We start from the raw sequence: 13,136 nt of genomic DNA, 5'->3' as shown, positions 1-13,136 counted from the left end.
AGGGGCCCTGGGCCAGGAACTTACTGGAGCCCTTGACTGAAGAGAGAGGAGACCTGCGTTCTCACCCTGGGGTGTAACGGCCCCCCGCTGTGTCCCCAGGAATCGTCACTGCCTGGGGCATCTTCACTCACTGCCATCACAGGGACTGGAGGGGGCCTCACGCCCGTGGCTCCAGGAGCCCCGGAGCCTGCTGAACTACCTTAACGTGGACCTGGAGATGGGGCCTGCTGCGGCACCTGTGGAAAAGCTGGTTGGGGATCCCGCACGTGACAGGGACACATGCAACCCGGGATGCACACACGGTGGGATGTGCATACTGTACCCCCGCATGCACTCTGGGGACGCACACCCTGGGGGGAGTGCACCCTGCAGGAAAGGCCACACTGGGCACACCGGGGACATGCACACTGCCCACAGCTACTTCCATCCACACCCCGTGACACCCAGAGTTCTGTCTTCAGCTCCAGGGGGACCCTGGATCAACCATCATCTGTGGAAAACCCTCCCTCATTTGTGGTACAAGAACTGAGGCCAGGAGGCTGGGAAGCCCTGTCCTCCTCCCCAGTCTGCCTCCAATCTCCATCCCATCTTTCTAGTGCCCGGTGGCAGAGGGTCCCAGAGGGTCCCAAGGAATGAGACGGGATGGAGAGTACTACAGCCAGCCAGTTAGGGTCATGGGCTCAAAAAAAAAACTTTTTAAAAGTGTAAAGAACTCAGAAAGAAATCGGCGGTGAGCTGCGAGGGTCTGCTGCATCGCCCACACCTGAGAGCTGGAACACCACAGAGAAGAATCTGGCTTTGGGGGGCTGCAACCCGTGGAGCTCCGGCTAACAGGCACTTGCCTGACTTGATCAGCTGCTAACACTAACCGGAGCTTTCTGCACTGCAGAGCCCTGTAATCCGCACAGACCCGACTCACCAGCAAAACCGGAGAATCTGGTGTCATCTCAAACTCTGTGTTCACCAGGAGCACCTGGTACTTTCTAGAACTCTCTTTGCACAGTCGATCTGCAATAGCCTCTTTGGCTAAAGCCAAGCCTCATGACCAAAATCCATCAGGCGTAGGTGCTGACCTCCTGCTTCTGAGCAGACAACATTCCACCCTGCTGCCTCGCCATCTTCTACTTTGTCCATGCTGGGAAAACAACATTTCAAGAAAATAGGTCTGTGAATGTGATGGATTTGATTCAGCCAATTGCTTAACAAATCAGCCCTACAAAATAAAACACGTAGTGGACACATGCACAACAATGGCTGCTGCAAAGAATAGCCATTGTTCTTCCACACTAACATTAGACATAGTTTAAAATGCAGGAAACGTGGGGCACAGTGGCACATACACACACACACACACACACACACTTTTAATCCCAGCAGCTGGGGAGGCTGAGGCAGGAGGATCATGAGATCAAAGCCAGCCTCAGCAACAGCGAGGCTCTGAGCAACTCAGTGAGACCCTATCTTCAAATAAAATACAAAATAGGGCTGGGGATGTGGCTCCGTGGTTGAGTGCCCCTGAGTTCAATCCCCAATACCCCCCTCCCCCACCAAAAAAAAAAAAATGCAGGTAGCTTTTTATAACCCAATCCTCCAGTAAAGCTTGCCATTATGTACACAGAGAGGCAATGCAGGTAGCAGCCTGATTCTGGCCCTTGAAGTCTTAGTTCCTCCACCAATAGGAAGTGCTCTGTGCAGTGTCTCCTTACCGTGCCTTTGAGAAGCACTGCTTGCCACACACAGAGCCACACCAGCTCCACCCATGTTGACCATCCTTCCAATTCTACCTCAAATGCTTTCCTCTAGATTTCCCCCTTTAAAGACTGAGTGCTAAACTGGTACAAATTATGCCAAGAAAAACTTAATAGCACATAAGTGACATTTTTTTAAAAATCAATCTCTTCCCAGTGCTATGAACCTTTCCAATTTAGAGGAATTCTTGTTCCGTATTAGTTTGCTAGGATTACTGTAACAAAGCACCACAAAACGGGTGGCTTCCACTACTGAACTTTCTCCTGGAGGCTGGAGGCTGGAGGCCTGAGCTCAACCTCCCTCTGAGGCTGTGAGGGAGAATCTGTCCTCGCTCTCAGCTTCTAGCAGGCAGCTGGCCATCTTGGACATCAACTCGCTTGCAGATCTCTGTCTTCGAGTCCAGATGGAATTCTCCTGAGTGTGTATCTGTGCCCAAATCTCCTGTTTTGTTTTGTTTTGTTTTGTTTTATAAGGACATAGAACCAGTCCTCTAGGATTAGAGAGTCTACAATGACCCCATTTTAACTTGGTTATGCCTGTAAAGATTGATTCTAATAAATTCCCAGGAAGTTCTCATCATTACAACCACAAGTACCTCCATCATCATCATCATCATCGCCATCACCACCATCACCACCATCACCACCATCACCACCATCACCACCTTCACCCTCATTACCATGACCATTATGATCACCATCATAATCACCAATACCATCATCAAAAAGAAAAAAAGAGAGAAAGAAAGAAAATCACCACCATCATCACCATCACCATCGTAGCTAAACCTTAGACTGATCCCAGGCAAGTTTCCGACTTAGCTCACTTGGTCCCCCTCAGAGCCCTCTGAGGCAGGCCCTATGACTGTCTGCATTTTATAGCTGAGGATCCTGAAGCACAGAAGACCCACAGGCAGGAGCTGAGAGGCAGGAGCTGAATCACAGAAGACAGGCTTTGAGAACCGTTCCCTTTAGGGGAGATTCAGATGGACGCTATTTCCAGTAGCAAAAGCCTGGACATGTCCTGGATAATTTCTAGAAGGCAGCACGGTGCAATTATTGATCAATAGGTGTATGCCTCAACACGCACTCATCTCATGAGCAGAAGCAGCAAGACACAGAGTCTGCGCAGTGTGTCCTATTTTGAGAAAGTTCAAAAACACGGGGGAGGGGCTCGGTGGCAGAGTGCTGCCCCCCACTCCCCTCCCCCTCCACACACATCAGGCCCTGGATTCTATCCCTCCTCATAGACAAAAAGAAACAAAAAAAGAAAAATCAAAACCAGGCGCAATTTGGCAATCCACCGCTTGTTGACTCATACATACAGAGTAAAACTTTAAACCGCACAAGGTAATGACGAACACAAAACTGAGGCCAGTGGTCATGGCAGGTAAAGTGAGAGGGGGGAAAGAGGGTTGAGGTCTAAGCAGCATTCTAGAAGCTTCTCTAGCTGTGCCCCTGCCCTCTCTTGCTACCCCGTCTGTGCGTACAAGGCACAGGCACCCCTGGGTGCACGCTGCATTTCAGATTTACCTGTGAGTCTTCTTTCAAATCTCCGCTATGACAAAGGAGAAGTGCCTCTGCAGGAGTTTCCCGCCAGTGAGTCCCTCCTGGGAGACCTCCCGCCACCACCTCTGCCGAGGCCAGGAACGAGCCACTGAGCCCATGACGTTCTGAGCCCAGGTACCTCTGCCCTCTCGGCACAGATAAGGTAGTGAACACAAATCTCAGTTTGCACGAAAACACACTATATTATTTTTGTTTAAATTCACTTAAAGCTAACTCTGGGGTCTCATCTGCCATCTATTCGGATAGGAAATCTAATCTCAGACCATCAGAACCTCGGGCATCCGCACACCGAGGTGGCCCGTCCCAGCCTGGACCATGGGTGCCCTAGGAGACACGGTCAGTGGCCTCCCAGGGTCCCTGGGGACAGGACACACGGGCGCTCCGTCTGTGGCCTCTCTGCTTCCCTGGGCCCTGTTGTAAGGAGGTAGGAGTCCCTCTTCCCTTGCTTTTCCCCACGAGGATGCTTCTGTCACTGAGCAGAGGAGGGAGGCGTGGCCCGGGTCCAGGGAACAGCATGGCACACATTGGGACAAAGAAGGGCCCCTCTTGCTCCCAGAGCACTGCCCAGGCCTGTGCAGGCAAAGTCCAAGGGCTAAGGCGACCCCTCTGAGCCAGGCCCTAGACGTCCCCACTGTGCCTCCTCCCTTCCCTGTCTCTGAGGGGCTGCAGGTCACCAGCCCCCCACTCTGTTCTTCCTTCCTAGGACCAGGAAGCGTTTCCCCCATTCCCACCTGAGGTCCCTCCCACCCCAAAGGCCTCTTTCCAGTGGCACCCACCTCCTGTCTGCTCTGGGTTAGTTTCCGAGGAGGAAAGGGTTGGGGGACAGAGTGGGGTGCTGACAGCCTGACAGGTAGCTTTTGCCCTCCCTGCCCCCACCCCAAGGCACAGGCAGGGCCATCTGCTGTGAGCCCAGCTGCACACCTTAGCAGGTCCCAGGAGCAGGTCCTAGATCATCCCTTGGCCTCACCAGCATCCTAAGGCCCAGGGCACTCAGGCGCACACACACACTCATGCACACACATGTGCACACGCTCATGTGCTCACACATGTACACACTCACGTGCACACACCCCATAGGAGAGGACAAGAGGTGGTGTGGCAGCAGAGCCCCAGGTCTGCCTGCAAAGGTACACGAGGGATCATCAAGTCAGTTCATTTCCTCTTCCAGAACGGAGCAAGCAGGTCCATAGTTTAAGAAGTTTCTGGAAGACGTCGATAGAGGCTTCCAAATGTCTCTCAGTGCAGGGGGCCAGCTCCTGCAACCCCACCAAGTCGCAGAGAGCTGCAGAGGGCTGCTGTCAGCCTGTCCACCCTCTTCCCAACCCTCCAATGCCCCTCCCAATACCTCCCAATGCACACACACACACACACACACACACACACACAGGTCATGCACCCAGGTGCACACACACACACACAGCACCTGGGCACACACAGACACACGTGCACCCTCCACCTCGGAGGTTCCCTGGAACAACAGTTGGCAGGACTCTGTCGCAACCTGCAGCAGCGTGCAGCGCGTGGCCCAGCTCAGAATAAACCAGGACGTGAGCGTGGCCTGACTGTACAGCTGCTGCCTCCCTCGCTGGTCGCCAAACCCACCAGAAATGTACACAACCAAAGGCACGTTGCCCGACAAAGGGGACATTGGGGAGGGACCTGCACTTACTTCCAGGATTTTATTCCAAACGGTTTGGGGTCCCCTCTTCTATAATCGTCCTCAAAGGTAATTTCAGAGTCAACAAAGAAACCTGGCTCATTCCACACCTGTCATGAGGAAATAGAAGCAGTGGCTGAAGTTCACCGATTGCTTAAGATCAGCCCGCTCCTTAGCGCACATCAAAGCCCTCACCTCTCAAAGAGGGTTCCCAGGCCCAGCCAGGTCACCCCATGGGAAGCTGACGGCCTCTGGGGAAGGTGAAAGGCATCGACTGGGTGCTTCAGGGAAAGGCATGAGCTCTCTGGACCTGGAAAGGGGAAAGTTGGAGATTTACCCTTTGACAGCCGAGGCGTTCACAGCTGAGTGTGGACACTTGTTCATATGGACAGGTTCCAGAACGCTCAAGAGGGGGCCCTGGGCACCCTTTCTGCTGTCCTCTCATTACAGGGCAAATAACCCACGTATCCAAGGATCCGGCGTCCACGGGCCCTTCAGCTGCCTGCTGGCCAGAGCCGGCCTCCCTCCCACTTCCCGTCCTGCCAGGTTATCGCCTGTGTCAACACACATTTCCCAACAGCACTCAAGAGTCCCGAAAGCAAACACTCTGCCACCTCCGGGAACTTGCGGGGCGCGCGGCTTCCAGGGGAGCAGGTGTATCAGCCAGGGCCTGGCCACTCCTGCACATGAGAGTCAGCCCCCACGGACGCCGGGCCCCTTCCCCAGGGAATGGCTTACCAGCTCCTCTACACCCTTCTTCTCGTTGTTCTGTTCCCTTTGCTCAGCGTGGAGCATCTGCATTTTAGAGACCCTGGGACATCCGAAATGGATGATGTAAGCAGGAGGTCTCCCTGCCCCATCAGGAGCAAACCCATCCAACCCATCACCACTTGCTTCTCTTTTGGCTTACGACACAACCCTTCCTCTGTGCACACATCCCACAAGTAGAGACAGCCGTCATTGATTTAAGATCACCAGGAAGAGCTCTGGAGACAATGTTCTTGCTCTTGTTGTTGTTGTTCTTGTTGCTTTGGACCAATAAAGTACCTTGCCCGCCCCCCTCATTGCTGGGGATCATGCCCAGGGCCTCCCGCATGCCAGGCAAGCACTCTACCTCTGAGCCACACCCCAGCCCTAAAGTTAGTGTCTTTGAGAGCTGGGATTTATACACGGGCTCTTCTGGCGTGTATAGCCTTATTCAATGACTTCCTTACTAAGGTCAGTGTGCAGACAGAACAGCAGGCTCCGGGAGGATGCACCTGGGTCCCTCCCAAACACTAAACAGGCTGATGAGCGAGGGGGAGCCCCTCCCGGTGACTTGCTATGCGCTTAATATTTAAAACAGGAATAACTGTCTTTCCACGAGTCTGTAAATGCACACTGAGTTTTTTCTTAAAGGGTAAAGAAGAACCGATTATAGAAATTTCTCTGAGAAATAAAAGCATTTGTAAATCTGGGGAGATGTGGCTAAACTGTCGCACACAGAGATTCTCGCTCTCTCTCCAGCAGTATCCAAGAGTGTCTGTTTCTCCAGGGCTTTGCCGACAGAGGACAAGATAAAGCTTCTCGATGTTGCTGATGTGAGAGGTGAAAGGGTAGGACTCAATTGTAACCGCATTCATCTGATCCTGAGGACAGTGTAGTGGCTTTTCGTGAACATTTTCACATTTGTATTTCTTTCCTGTAGAACGTCTTTTCATGTCTGTTGCCCTTATTTCTATTGGGTTACTGTGTGTGTGTGTGTGTGTGTGTGTGTGTGTGTGTGTGTGCGCGTGCGTGCACAGATTTAGAAAATATCTGTACTTCTGACAAGTTTAGAAACTAATATTATTGAGGGCAAAGAAAGACACTGTGTGGGGGATAAACGTGGACGTGTTCTAAGGGCTGAAGCCTCCTTTTCAGTAAACAGGAGGTTTTTTAAAAGGCCAGGGCAGGTGGAGAAAAGAATCGCTCGACCCTGGGGATATTTTTGGTCTGGTAGCAGAAGCACTGGGCCAGAACTTGCTAGCTGTTGGGCAAACCCAGTGTCTCCTGACAAGGAGCCTCGGTAGTGAGCGTATCCGTGTTCCCGGCCTCTGCCATATTGGTTCTCTCGGCCTTTGACCAAGTCCAAGAACAGTGCAGATACAGTGAAGGAGGGAGGGCGCAGGACGGTGAAGGCGAGGTGCCAGGTGACTGCTGTGACCCTCGTGCTGGGAGACCCCCGTGGGCACACCCCAGTGCTGGTGCAGCCTTCCAAGCGCACCCCAGCGGGGGCAGGGCTTCCCAGTGTGAGCAGCTGTCCTGCTGAGCGCCTCTGGCTCCTGTCCTCTGGGCCAAGAGTGACCCAACAGGTTCTCCAGGTGTCAGGGCTGAGCCCTGCAGGGCCAGGACACTGTGTTCCTAGCTGTGTCCTGGAGGACCGTACGCACAATTCAGCTTCAGCATGTGGGTGGCGGATCCTTCATGGGTCCCCAAGCGTGACCGGGTGCACGGCAGGGGAAGCAGCCAGTCACCGTCTGTTAGGGCCACCCTAGGCCGACGTTTTCAAGTCCGAGAGAGGGGAAGCTCAGAGTGAGGCCACAAGCCTTCTCTGCTCTTCTCTGAGGGCAGCATCTCAGACCTGGGCCCCCCCTCAGGAGGATTCTGGGCGGATTAGACGCGGCATCCCCAGCAAAGACCCCAATTTCTGCATTTTAGAGAGAGGGTCTCCTTTCCTTGTTCTTCGCTTAGCTCAGGCGAACCTGGGAGATGGTGCTTAATGCAGATTCCCAGACCCCAACCCAACCAATGTGTCTACGAAGGGGGTGGGGGTCCCAGGAACCTGCATTCATAGAGGGTACCCCGTAAGGCCAAGGCTGCAAGCCTCAGACCCCCCTCTAGGAAGTGGGCCACGAACATCCCAAGGAACCAGGGTCCCCTCCTGGGTGTTGGCTAATAAAGCCTGAGGAGTCTGGAGAGATTGCATCAGTGGGTTAAATGTCCCCTCCGCCATTACCAAATCCTGCCGAGTCAGAGCAAGATTCAGATGCTGCAGTCTGCAGCCTCCTTTGCTTTATTTTTTGTTTGTCATGTTTTTGCCACCAGCCTGGCTCCTCCTCAGAGCCCCCCTTATCACCACTGATTGTGTGGCGAGGGCTGGCCCCATGCGGGTCCCCAAAGCATCCTGTTGTGGATTTCCAAATCCAGCCCATGACACGGGGCCCCGATAAACCACTCGCACTAGTAAAGCTTGGCTTTTGACTGACTCCCGTATTTCAAAATCCGAAACCAACCCAATGTTACTCTCCACCTGGCCCCCGGCGCTGGGGAAAGGCCTCTGGGCTTGGAATCTGCAGCCAGCCCAGCACCCGAGCAGGTGGGGAGCAAGAGATGGGAGCAGAAAAGACAGCTGACTCTTCTTTCCTGCTGCTGTCCCTCGGGCTCCCGTCAGAGGACGGCAGGAGCCCCCAGCCCACACTCCTGCCCCGCTCCCCGCCGGGGGCTGCCTGGTTCTTTTTCTGGCACCAGGGACTGAACTCAGGGGCACTCGACCACTGAGCCACACCCCCAGCCCTGTTCTGTATCTTATTCACAGCCAGGTTCTCACTGAGTTGCTGAGCGCCTCGCTGTTGCTGAGGTTGGCTTTGAACTCGCCATCCTCCTGCCTCAGCGTCCTGAGTGGCTGGGATTACAGGCGTGTGCCACCACGCCCGCAGCCCAGATACTGCTCTTAAAAGCCATTTCCACCCACTGTTCTTCTTCAGTAAGGAAGAAGACAGGGGCCAACCAGGTGGAATCTGGCCTGCTTCATGCTTTCCTGCTGTCAAAGAATCCTCTTTCTTTCTTCCCAACAGCCTCTGAAGGAGGCAGCAGCATCCCAGTAAGAGGGCAAGGCCCAGAGACATCATGTGCTTTACCCAAAGTCACACAGCTGGTGGTGGAGGGGGAATTCAGATTCTGGGATCCACACCAGGCGTGTCCCTGACCCGAGATGCTTGGAATTCAAGGGAAATGCTCCCGTTTTGAAAATGAGCAACACTAAAGGACCATGTGCCACGGGCAAGAGTACAGTCCTGTGCTTACCCAGGCCCATGCACAGGGAGGTTACAGCTTATGACCAGGCGAGGGGAGAACATGGACCTCAAAGCTCCATCCTGGGGATTCCCAGGCCCATTTTCTGGGTGTTCTGTTGTGGGCGGGAGTGAGGTCAGTCCCTGGGTCCTTGGTCGTCCAGCTGGTCTTGGACCCTCTCCAAGGGCTGCTCAAGGACCCCAGCAGGACTAGCTCCTCTGCCCGACTCCTCTGCTCCCAGCACCCTGGGGAGTAACTCTGAGGCAGGCAGATCCGTGGGTAAGGAACATTCACACTTGGACACATGTTGAGTCTTCAGGCCCAGCGGGACCCCCACGGGCATCACTAGCCTCTGCCCAGAGCTGAGAGTGTTTGCTCAGCTGCTGCACAGGGTCAGGACCCCAGGGTCCCGAGGCCACTGCCTGGGGCAGCTGGAGAACCCCTGGCTTCTCTTCTGGAAGCTACAGGGAGCTCGTGTGAGCAGGAGGAAGGCACAGGAGAGAGGCCTGAGTCTGTCTGGCCCCGCACAGTGCCCGGTGAGACCTGGCCACACAGTCCCCAGGTCTTCACCAGGAGCCCGAGGGACACATGGCTCAGTGCCACGTGGGAGCAGCTGAGGCATAGTCTCAGACACAGGCCAGAGCAGCCGCAGGGAGACAGGGAGGCCGCAGCCACTTGGTGAATGAGAACTTGCGGCTGAGCCTGCAGAACGGGGCAGAGGACACCTCTGATCTCTGCACGCTGCGCGCCCGTGCACCCCTGGCCAACGGGGAGACTCAGGCCAACGGCAGCAAGGACACCATTGTCCCCGGCGCACTGGAGGCAGACAGCACTCTGAGGCTGGCTTCCACCCCGGGGGCTGCTTCCAGATGGCCTCCCCGCCCAGTGTCAGCTGCCTCTGTTTTCCTGGGGGCCTTCGGCTCGGGGACAGATGACAAGATGGTGTTGTGCAATTTGTGTGGCGCTCCTGGCCTCCCTCTCTGGGGGTGGCAGCCTGCTGCCCCAGACCTCTCTCCCGTGGCCAAAACAGCATGTGCTGATTTATCCATAAACACAGCGCAGGGCCCCGGAGCCCCAGGAGGTGACGATGGCACTCTGGGCAGGATTTCACAAGTGTCCCTTTTTGTTTTCAATTAGCAGAGGAGGTGGCCGGCTGCTTGCAGGAGGGACTGTCCTCCCTCCTCCCCAGGTTGTTTGTGAGCTCCCTGTCCTGGAGAGACTCCACACTCAGATCTAGGTCACTCCAGGGCCCCAGCGGAGCTCCCACTTGGCAGGAGCCCAGCAGCACTCAAAAGTTGTCCTGGAACCAAGCGGATGGGTGTCCCTCCCGCTGAGCAGCAAGAGGCCCCGCATCTGCAGGCTGTTCAGAGGTGCCAGTATGCCTCTGAGAGCCCTTTGCTGGTGACAAACATCAGGCTCAGCACAACAAAGTGACACACATAAGGATCAAGACGGGGAGAGGCCCCTCGTGTTCTGCCCACAAGAGTGAGACGGAGCCTGCAGCAGCCTGTCATTGTGCATGGCTCACGGACGGAGGAGGAGAGGTCGGGAGAAGAGAGCTGGGCTTCTCTCAAAGCCAGGCCCAGTCTCCGCAGCGGTGGCTCACCTTTGTACGCTTGCACTTGCTTGTCACCTGGGGTGTGCCCCCCGGGTCCCCTGAGTGCCTCTATCTGTGGAATGAATACCATGTGCTAAGCTCTGTGGCATGCACCGAGGGGAGAGCATGTGGTGGCTGCGTCACGGCAGCAGCTGCTGGCAGATGACAAAACACACGTGAGGTCTTCTCTCTGCAGCAGCATGAAGGACACAAAGGAGCCATCAAGCAGGGCCCAGGCCCCTGCAGCTCCCGGGCTCCTGGCCCCTCTTGGTGTCAGAACAGACCAGGGCCTTCCACTGAAGGAGACATTCTTACCTCTCAGAGGTTTTACTTAGTGCAAATTCAAACCATGTACTTTAACCCCAAATGTCATCACTCAGTGCTACAGGAGGCTTTAAGACTGTGACACGGAGAGAAGCTGGGTCCTGCCTGGTCTTATTGCTTCTGGGACGAATCCCTCAGAGGTGATCCTGCCGTCTTTGCCAAGAGGGGTGTGAAGAAGAGGGCCAGACCTCTGATCAACCCGACCTCAGGAGGAAAAGGTTTTTGCAGATACGTGATACACCCTCATTGATAGCCCACATTTGGGGAGTGATTCTGTTAAAAGTAACCGATGGAATTTTCCAGAAGCCAAGCAAGTCCATAGACAAGCTGGGAGTTCGGGGGCCTGGGAGGGGTCTCAGTACCTGCAACTAACCTGAGAAAGTATATAGAATGTTTTGAGAGAGGTCACATGCATATAAATTTTATCACAGTATGCGGTTGTGATTGTTCTGTTTCATGATTAGCAATCATCTTACTTTTTAGACCTTATCATAGGTTGTTCACATAGAGGAAGAAAAACAGTGAATATAGGGTTCAGTTCACTCTGCCTCTGTCCCCACTCTAAGGTGCTTTTCCGGCAGCTTGGCTTCTCTTCCTGAAACACGGGACTTGTCTTAATTTGCCCCGCAAGACTTGGGCTTACCCCCTGCCTGCACTCTAGGGAGCAAATGGACGGAGTGCTTAGAGATCAACATGGAACCATCTCAGAGACGCGGCACAGACTGTCCGAACCCTGGTCAGCCCCTGTCCTGGGCGGCCGGCTGCGGGGTGGGTTCATGAGAACCTCCTGGGCCAAGATGGCAGAAGAAGTGGAAAGACGGGAGGAGCCTGCAGGGCAGAAGCCCCCTTCCCTCCTTGTTTGCTCTTGGTACCCACACCCGGGGTTCCCCATATTCCAAGATGCCCCCCAGCCTGTCTCCCCCTGCATCTTAGCACCTGGTGCGTCTCGGGAGGGAGATGTGCCTCTTCCCAGGACCAGAGAGGGGGGCTCTGGCTCACCTGGATTCTTCCTGGCCAACCTGGGGCCCTGTCTCAGTCTCCTCCATGAGGAGTGATCTGTGATGCCGGTCACTCGGCCATGCTCACAGGCTGCTGTGAGAGCCAATCAGGAACCTCGAGGTGACCCTGTGAACCGGCACGGCCACATCAGGGACCCCTAGAGTCTAGCTCAGGGCTCCACCACCTGCACCCAACCAATGGGATGCACAATGCTATTCTGCTCCAAGACTTGGCGTCTCGAGTCCTGCCAAAGCACGCCACCTGAAACAGAGGGGGCGGGCATTTATTAACCACCAACTGTGCACTACAACTTCCTCCCCTGAGAACCTCCTTCCACACGCAGGGATCAGGAGCTCCAGGAGGGGAGCAGGGCAGGTCACACAGGGACTGTCTGATGGCTGATGCGGGACCCACTGCCCATAGGCCACCCCAAGGGCTGCACCTTCCTGGGTGGGGGGAAAGCACCCGTCACACACTGCACCCAGAGACCAGCAGGCAGAATGCCTCGTGCTACCTGCAGAGGAGCAGGAAGGGGTCTTCCCCCTGGATACTTGGAGGATGAACCGTCACTTCTGCAGAGTGGTCGACTCTGACTACAGAGCGTCACGTCTTAGGCACTTGCCAACAAGGCGAATCTTACCTGGTTTTGTTTTTATCATTTGTTGTTTAACAGATGGCACCATTTTCGCTGTGTGGTTTTATTATAAAAATAGGACCCTTACGTCATTCTTTAACCTACTCTACAGGTCAGGTCCCTGTTGGGAAATAGGTGTCATGTGCAAACCGTTGACACAAGACTCGGGAAGGAATGTGTCCTCCATAGGGGCCAGTGTACATGCGGCGATCCTTGGGGACCAGAGCTCTCGTCTGGCTTTCAGTCACCTCTGTGGGCCCATTTCCCATCTGCCCGCTACACCAAGGAGGTGGCCGGGATGTCATGTTGGTGTGGCTCCTGGCATGACACCCAGGAAAAGCTCACCTTGTTAGAGCTGAGCTGCCTGGTTTCAGAAACATGTCACCAGCACACGCACACGCACCCGGACACACCCAGGACACGTGCTCAGGCTCATTTGCTTGGGCCAAGAGATGAATGGAACTGATTCTAGCTGGTTTTCAGCCAGCACTTGCCTTGGCTGTTATAGGTACCAGGTGCCATTTCTAGTTTGCCTGGGGCAGAGAACAACTTCCCACTCAAGGAGATTGCTATAAT

At 54.8% G+C, this 13,136-nt stretch overlaps 1 long non-coding RNA gene across 2 annotated transcripts in view; it reads right to left on the bottom strand.

Moving 5' to 3' along the window:
* LOC120886504 (uncharacterized) overlaps window positions 1-5,484 on the bottom strand; it is a 9,761-nt gene extending 4,277 nt beyond the window's left edge. Inside the window, exons 1-3 of one of the 2 annotated variants that reach the window (XR_005729478.2) lie at window positions 5,170-5,484; window positions 4,987-5,084; window positions 920-1,135 (exon numbers count right to left, since the gene is read on the bottom strand). This is a non-coding gene — a long non-coding RNA (uncharacterized LOC120886504). The remainder of the gene's footprint in view (window positions 1-919; window positions 1,136-4,986; window positions 5,085-5,169) is intronic. The other variant, XR_013430000.1, reaches the window with a different exon arrangement.
* Window positions 5,485-13,136: the final 7,652 nt, after the last annotated feature.

Source organism: Ictidomys tridecemlineatus, chromosome 13, assembly GCF_052094955.1.
Source record: "Ictidomys tridecemlineatus isolate mIctTri1 chromosome 13, mIctTri1.hap1, whole genome shotgun sequence".
Classification (NCBI taxonomy): Eukaryota; Metazoa; Chordata; class Mammalia; order Rodentia; family Sciuridae; genus Ictidomys; species Ictidomys tridecemlineatus.
This window is presented reverse-complemented; position numbering and strand designations above follow the sequence as displayed.